This window comes from Helianthus annuus, chromosome 3 (assembly GCF_002127325.2).
Source record: "Helianthus annuus cultivar XRQ/B chromosome 3, HanXRQr2.0-SUNRISE, whole genome shotgun sequence".
Lineage (NCBI taxonomy): Eukaryota > Viridiplantae > Streptophyta > Magnoliopsida > Asterales > Asteraceae > Helianthus > Helianthus annuus.
Genome location: NC_035435.2, coordinates 31993873 through 32002936, shown reverse-complemented (window position 1 = coordinate 32002936; position 9064 = coordinate 31993873). Strand labels below are relative to the sequence as shown.

At 40.8% G+C, this 9064-nt stretch overlaps 1 non-coding gene across 1 annotated transcript; it reads left to right on the top strand.

Moving 5' to 3' along the window:
• The first annotated feature begins 2291 nt into the window (after nt 1-2291).
• On the top strand, nt 2292-2397 carry LOC118490876. The gene has a single exon (XR_004890101.1). It is a non-coding gene; the product is annotated as a small nucleolar RNA R71 (small nucleolar RNA).
• The last annotated feature ends 6667 nt before the right edge of the window (nt 2398-9064 follow it).

Genomic DNA, 9064 nt, shown 5'->3' with positions numbered 1-9064 from the left:
CTTCCCCATGCACTGTCCTAAATGGGATAAATGATCCCCGCATCCAACCACTTGATCACCTCTTTCTTGACCACCTCTCTCAAATTTGGGTTCAACCTTCTTTGTGTTTCACGGGTTGGCTTTGCATCTTCACTTGTAATGATTTTATGCATCACAATGGATGGACTAATACCTTTCAAGTCGGCTATCGTCCACCCAATTGCCGCTTTGTGAGCCTTGAACACCCGTATCAATTCCTCCTCTTGAGCTACCGCCAAATTAGAAGCAATGATCACCGGTAAGGTGTCATTCTCCCCCAAAAATGTGTATTTTAAATGCTTTGGTAGCTCTTTCAATTCCACACTTGGTGGACATTCCAAGGAAGGCTTTGTACCCGAATCAATTCCCACCGGTAAAGTGTCCGTTTGGTGGGTCCATGGCGGTCTTCCTTCCTTCACCGCAAGAGCTTCTTGCTCCTTTTCTTCCACCTCAAATGCACATGCATGAACCTGCAAAGACACATCACAAACACAAGAACCCAAAATCTCTTCCTCGAACTCCTTTAGGTCATATCCATCTATGAAATCTGCTAGAAAACACTCATCACCATAAACGTTAGTACCGTTAGTAAAAACATTTAATCTCATCTTTCTATTACTGAATTTCATGTCGACCGTACCATATCGACAATCAATCACGGCATGTGCGGTGTTCAAAAATGGCCGACCCAAAATAACATTTTGTTGTTGAATTGGGTCCGAGGATGAGTAATCTAGCACAAGAAAATCCACGGGATAATAAAACTCATCAACTTTAACTATCACATCCCGTACAATACCCCGAGGGAGTTTATGAGACAAATCGGCTAAAACCACCATTGTCTCAACCCGTTTCAATGGACCAAAATTGTACTGGTCATATAACCCCCCGGTAAGATACTTACTCCGGCTCCAAGATCCAATAACGCCCTTGCAGTTTGAAAATTTCCCACTTGGATGTTTATAAGAAGCGTTCCCGGATCTTGTAGCTTAGGAGGAAGATCTCCTTTCAAGACCGCACTTACCTGCTCCGTCAAGTTAACCAATTTAGGCACTTTTTGTTGCCTCTTTTGGGTACAAAATTCTTTTAAAAACTTGGCGTAAGCGGGTACCTGTTTTATTGCTTCAAGTAGAGGAAGATTGATTTTAACTTGTTTGAAAACCTCCCACATTTCTTCCTTTTGAGGACCCCGTTTTGAAATAAAGTTTTTCTTTCCCCGATCTAATAAAGCCGAGGGAAATGGTACTTGACTTGATCCCTCACCCTCATTTTTTTTCTTTTTCTTTATTAATTTCGGGTTTTTCAAAATTGGGTTTTTTAGAAGAAATAATAGTTGGTTCATTTTCTTCCTCACTATCTTGACCCGTTATGTCTTCAACCACCCCCTCAACCAAATCAGGTGAAGGATTGGTTTTGTACTCTTTCCCACTTCTCAAGACACTTACATGGTGAATGTTAACATTGTTACCTCTAGAAGTACTATGAGATGGGTTTACCTTAGTGTCGCTTGGTAATTTACCTTTGTTTTTCTTCAATTCCGACACTTCAGTAGCAAGTTGACCCATTTGGGTGGTCAAAGTTTGAATTGCTTTGTCTCGGGCGTCATCTTTTTGTATACGAGCGTCATCTATTTGATTTCTCTTTTGCATCTCCGCTTGCATGCTCTTCAACATATCCATCATCTCATTTCCACCCGAAGACCCCCTTGTTCTTGACCCATTTGATATTGCCTTTGATAGCCTTGGTTGTTCCCACCTCGATATCCACTTTGATTGTTATAAGGTTGGCGCAAACCAAAGTTACCTTGGCTACCTTGAAAGTTCAGGTTAGCTTGATTTGAGGAGTTCCCATACCGGAAATTTGGGTGATTCCTCAACCCGGGGTGGTAAGTGTTAGAATTCATGTTGTAGTTTCTACCACCCCCTCCTTGACCTTGTATCACATGAACTTCTTCATATTGCCCTTCTACCGCTCCTTGGAAATTCTCAGCCGCACGACCTATTTCATTGCAAATAGCACAAACATCATAAATTTGATTAGAGGTTTGAACATTACCATCATCAACCGCATGCACTTGTGTTCATGTAACGGCCGATCGTGCTCTCCTTGATGCTTGAGCTTTCCTCTTTGATGTAATTGCCATTTGTTCCAAGAACTCCCAATTGTCATTCTCGTAATTTGTGCCAAAAGACCCATTTGTAATGGACATTAAATCACGCGCATCTTCGGCACTTAGCCCCTCGTGGAAGGCATTCATCAACTCCCAAAGTTCAATTCCATGATGAGGGCAATTCTTGATCATCGTGTTGAAACGCTCAAAGGCTTCATGAAACATTTCGACTTGTTGTTGTTGAAAACTCCTCAACCCCTTCCTAGCATCATTAGTCTTTTGGGCGGTGTAAAATTCATCTAGGAAAATTTGTTGCATTTCCGCCCAAGTATAAATAGATGCCGAAGGCAAAGTGTAAAACCACTTCTTTGCCTTATCCTCCAAAGAAAATTGAAACAAGACTAACTTGACATCATCGGCCGAAAAACTTGACTCCCAAGAGTATTGTAAATTAAGTCACAGGCCTCCAAAGGGAAGTAAGGTTCCTCCGTTGCTAGACACTTATATTTCGGCAAACTTTTTAATGAATTTGTCCTTACTTCAAAAGTTCTTCCTTGGTTGTTGTGAGGAATAACCACCGGTGAAGGATTATGAGTAATCACCGGCCTAAAATGCGCTTCAATACCCCTCACATGTTCTCTAAGATGCCTTCTTGGTACACCAAACCGACCCCTTGGACGAACAGGACCCATTGGTCTTGGTATATGCCCTTGTGGTGCAAATGGTTGTTGAAATTGTTGTTGTGGCATCGGTGGGTGTTGAATTGGCCTTTGGAATTGTGGTTGTACATTTTGTGGACGAGCTTGTTGCAATGGTATAGGGCGTTGCACTAGCGGCCCTTGTGGCCTCGGCCTAATGTGTTGTGGTATGAGTTGTTGTTGTTGTGGCATTCCACCAACACTTGGCATTCCTTGAGGTTGGCCTTGCACATAACCAAACTCTCCTTGATCTCCATCACCCCCATAAGCATACCCATCTTCATCATAACCCTCAAAATCCTCATATCCCTCATCATATCCATCTCCCCCTATACCCGAAGATTGCCCAAATGGAAGAGTGGAGTATTGAAAACCCGACTGGTTCGATGGTCTAAAGGTAGAAGTTGCATGGACAATGGTTGAGTTAGGTGCTATTGTGTAGTTTGAATAAGATTGACCTGCACCTAGGAAGAAATGGGTGAGTGGTGGAATTGTTTTTGAAGGGTTAAACATAATGGTCGGTTCTTCTTGTGTGGTAATGGGTTGTGTGGTATTGGTTGGTGTAACATTATGAAGTAAAGTAGGTTCGGTAGTAGTGTTTGGAATGGTGGTATTTGGTGAAGGTTGAGTGGATGTTGGTATAAAAGGTGGTACAGGTTCACCCGTAGTGGGTGGTGGTGGTGGATCCATATATCTCAGTGGTGTAATTGGTGTAGTTGGTGTTGTTGGTGAACCGCTTAACTTGTTTTCTCTTAGCAAAATTCTGTTTCCTCTTAATGTTCGCTCAATTTCCGGATCAAATGCCAATGGTGATAGCTTGTGAGAGCTTCTAGTATGCATGTACCTGTAAATACCTGCACACTAACACACCTAGTGTAAACCAGAAAAACAACAAACTTAAAAGAACAAAAATAACCCACGTTGCGCACTACTCCCCGGAAACGGCGCCAAAATTTGACGTGATGTTGTGGTCACAATCAAATTTAATCCAAATACAACTAATTAGCTAGCGGTAAGTGGGTATCGAACACAGGGAGTTTGTGGAAAATGTGTTATTTGGAAGATTATCTAATTTAACTAAAATTAAACTAATTGCAAGTAAAGTAAATTTCAAGAGTTGATTTGATTGGATTGGTTTTAAAACTAAAATTAACTAATTAAATTGCAAGAGAAAAGTTTTGGTTGTATGCAAATTAGAGACAAATGATCATCCTAGATTTCCGGTTTCCATTGACATTCATGTTATCATTCCACTAGAAAGAACTACATAGACATAGTTCGTATGTGATTACTTGAAGTGATGAAAGGGAACTAAGTACTCAGATTCCTAGAACGTGAGGTTGTTACCCGATGATCAACCAACCCTTACCCAAGCCTAACTATACCCATCATATCTTGATTGCCAACGGCACCAAGAACGTATGGTTTCTAATTAGTTCAACATAAGAATTAACAAGTTACTAACAAACAATCACACACCATAACAAACAAATCAAAAAGATAAAGATTGTTATTCTAGAAATTAGGAAATTAAACATGAAATGTCTCAAGCAAACCTTCAATCCAAGATAATCACTAAGTGTTTAGCCACTCATGGCTCGAATCAACCTCATAACAAAAGTATTGTCGTTTATAAAGATCAAAGACAATAAACTAATGATTAGCAAAGTGTTCTTCAAGCTCAAGGTCTCCAAAGATGCTCCTAATTCGTCTCCCAAGACAAGTGTAACCGAAAACCCATGATAAGACATCATAAATCCTCCTCCAATGGCAATTAAATGCATAAGTTACACATTGAAGACAGTCGACGCGGTAAGCTACGCCGCCTGCCGTAGCTTACGGCGGCAAGTAGGTCAAAATCAGTCAACAAATCGCCATAAGCTACGACGCTTACCGTAGCTTACGGCGAACAAAAGTTCTTTATGGTGTGCGGGATCTGAGCTAGGCAGGGATCTTTTCACAAACATGGGAGCCGTAGCCTACGGCCAGAGCCGTAGGTTACGGCGCTGAGTCTTCCTTTTCTTCATTTCTTCATGAAATCTTTGATTTCTTCTCATCTTGTTCATGCCAACTTCCAACAACCATTCAAGATTACTTAAACCCGCATTTCAAGCACTTTAGCTCCTATAACATCAAACATCTTGTGATTACCAAATTCAAGCAAATAACTGGACAAAGTAGGGGATTTTAATCTATTTAAAGGCCTTAAGGGTCGTCCTACGGACCACCCGTCAGATGTCATGGCATATCTTATGATTTTACTAGAAGAACATCATCGTGAACTATGTCACTCCTGGGAACAACAGGTTCACCATCTTTGTTGACATAACATTCTCGCTTCTTGTCCCATCTTTTATTTCTTACTGCATTTTCATATTCTTCCTGCATTTTCTCCATTCTGCACCCAACAATGAATATTTCTCTATCGGTTTTCTCACTCAGAATTTCTTCTCGAGTTTTTTCTTTTATTTCAGCCATGATGCTATCTCCTCGAATCTCACGTTGGATCAACAAACAAACACAATCAGTTTAAACACTTATCAATTAACTAAAATCAAACTGGTGAAATAAAGTTCAATCCATGTGAACTAATACTGATGTCGAACAGATTATCAAATTTCAGTTCATGTAAAGTGACTTATGGCCAGTTCATGTGAAGTGGCATATGGCCAGTTCATATGAAGTGGCATCTGGCCAGTTCATGCGAACTGGAAGTCAATTTCATACGAACTTAGCCACTTCATACGAACTGATACATTCTCGAACGAACTGATGAGTTTTCGGTTGATTTTTGTCAAAATTGATCAAGTTATAGGTCGATTTTAGGTCTGATTCTTTCAAGGATTGATTAAAACAATATTTCGCCTGTAATATGTGAAAATCAGTTCATTTTAACCGTGAAATCTCGTTTAGTTTTGAAAAAATGTGAAGAAAATGAGAAAGATGAAGAAATAGATCAAATCTGGACGAATTCGGATCTGAATCTGATGAAATCTCGAGCGGAATTGTGTGTTTGATCTATGCAATCGACCTCCTGCTCTGATACCACTTGTTAGGACCGGTTTTGACTTCGAAATGATTGGAACCGAACATGTGACGTGCGGAATCCGTACACGAACGTGACCGAACACACGAGACGTAATTATAACTGTGATTCTTTGATAGATCTAGAAAGATACAAGAACCGTGAATCACCTTGGAGCACTTTCTCTCTCTAGCTTCTCTCTCTAACACTAGAGCTCTCCAAGTCACAAATTTCCAAACGTCTTAAAGTCTAACACTAAGACTCATATTTATAGATGTTGCCAGTTCACATGGACTGGCTTTGTCACTTCACATGAAATGGTCACTTCGTATAAAATGGCTTTGCTAGTTCATGTGGACTGGTCAAACAACACTAAAAAGACTTGTTTTCTTCTGTTTCTCGCTACGGCTCGGATTGACGAAGACGATAGACATAAATGCACTAACAAATATTAAATTACCCACAAGTTGGGGATAACTCCTTTGTGGGTTTTATAAGTGGTGAGTCGGTTAATCATGACTGGGTTCCAAACCGGCCCCAATTCTATGACAAACATGTAAATCTGTATACAAGATTTTAATAAAAATTGTCCCAAGTCATAAATGATTATGTGCCTTGTGCGCCTAAACCAATTTTCATAAACTCTTTTTAAATCAGCCAGTTAATTGTATTTACCAGTGAAAACTGATGTATTTTCCAAAGACTAAGTGACAGGTACCTCTGAAAACTAGGCTAGAGCTACTTGGTGTCAATTAAGAGGATCTTGCAAATCCTTAGATGCCAGAAGTCTGTTAAACTCAGTTTTATGTATTTCTTTCGTTTGAACTTTGGACATTATGGGTTCTAATAGTAATAACTTCCAAGCCTTCCTCTGTGCCATAATTATGTTTTATTGTCTATGATGATATCAACTACGTCACGGTACTCCCTGCCGGGCCCACCGGAATATATGTGGAAATATCTGTGACACTCTGGGTTTTCCCGAGCATATATCTTGAAGTGACAATGTGTACGTATGAATTATTAAATGAAAGATGCGAATTATCTTGATATGCTATGTGTTGTTGACAACGTGTATGTAATAAATATATATATATATATACATATATATGTGTGTGTGTGTATAAATACTAGTGAGCCGAGACCCCTCCCTTGCACACTATGGGCTGTCAACCTACCTACCCAGCCCAACAACACAAGGATCCGACTCGAGACCACTCGGTCTCGAGTGAACAGTACATAGTTGGGCCGGTTGGGCTGCAAACCCCCTTTGAGCCCACTCGGAACCACTGTAGGGTGCACCACCTAAACCGAGTATAAAACCCATGCCCAAGCCAACCATTCCTCATTTCCATCATTCTCCCACACTCACTCCCACACCCACACTCCTTCATTCTCTCTCACTAAAACCCTAACAATCAAGCTCACCTCCTTCTCTCTCTCTCTCTCTCTCTCTCTCTCTCTCTCTCCCTCTCTCTCGGATTCAATCGGCGACAACAAGGAGCCTCGGTCAAGCTCATCATCATCACTCGGACACTTCATTTCTCACTTTCTTCCTTGACTTGGTGCCTTTTCACAACCGGTTAGTATTTTAGATATTCACTAGGTGTTTATGTGTAAAATGGTGCTATTTGCTTTGAATGATTGAAATGATGGATGAAATATGTGAACTCTTGCATGATAATGAAGTGCTAAGATATTTGAATGATGAATGATTGATAGTGTAGGGTGTTTATGATCATCCGATTTATGTTGATATTATAGGCCAAATGTGTCATAGTGTTTAGAATAAATGTTTACATGATTCTTGTTGACCAAGTAGCATGATGTGTATTGTAGAATGAGGATGTATGCTTATGCTTTGAACAAGAAGAATGTTATCTATTTGGATGAATCTCATGATGAATCGTATGAACATGTTTATGATGAAAACCCTAATAAAGAACAACATGAATGTCATGAAAATATTTGAAAAACTTGTTACTTGATCTGTTTTGATTAAGGTTTAGACAAGAAAACATGTTTGTGAACCCTCATTGGATAGTACATAATATCATGAAATCAGAATTCTGTTGGATAGTACAATGCGAGCAGAGGTACCAGAATCAGCAGGCAAACGAGTCGAGACCTCTGGTTTTGACTCGAGACCACATGGTGACAACTCGAGACCGCAGTGATTGCGACTCGAGACCTAGACCAAGCAACTCAAAACAGACTTTAGGGACTCGAGACCATCAAGGTCTCGACTCGAGATCACATAGTCTCGGCTCGAGACGGGACTCGAGATCTCCGGGGTTTGCGAGTCATGCCTGCAACACTCGAGACCAGCCATTACAACTCGAGACCCTCGGTTGCGACTCGAGACCTCATGTTCTCGAGTCGAAACCACCTTGTCACGACTGGGCTGCTTACTTTAGTTATTGGGCCACAACATGATTTGTTTGGGCTGCCTGTTTAACTGGACTTTGTGTTAGTTGTTACTGTTGACTGATCAAATAGAAGTGCAGGCCCAATAACTCAACATGTAACTGTATGCATGCTATGTGTTAGCTATGTGTAGAATACGTGACATCTCTGTACCCAAACCTGACCTATACTGGTAACCATGCTAGGACGTGGTGACCAGCGTGCTTGACCAAGTAACCTAATCTACCGAGCAACCCAAGGTGAGTTCACACACTAAAAGCATGCGTCCCAAGGAGAGACACGAACAAACTGCCAACCTTGGGAAAAATACTTTTGAACTATTATTTCCGGGGGAAATCCGAATGGGTACTTACTATCTCCGGGGGAGATACGTTTGTATATTATTTATAAATCACAACTAGCCAAGACTAAACGAAACTCTATCACCCTAAGTCCCTGCTTACAGTACCGACTAATCGCCGGGGGCAAACGGGTTATTAGTTGATAGCGCTATTAGGTTTGACAACCTCACACCGTGACCGGGGGAATCATGAGTGAACTAGTAGACCTTGCATCTTGGTCAATGACGATAGACATTGACTCGGGGCACAACAACTTTCCGTCAATAGTTTCGGTATCTACAATTTAGTGAGCTTACAGATGGGGTAGCTCCCCATAACGTGATTATAAATGCTTTATCTAAACAACTTACGTTTTCAAAAACTAAAACTTGACACCTCGTGGACTCGCCAACATTATGTTGATATCCTATTGCATGCTTTGCAGGTACCCAGTGACTCAGGAGCT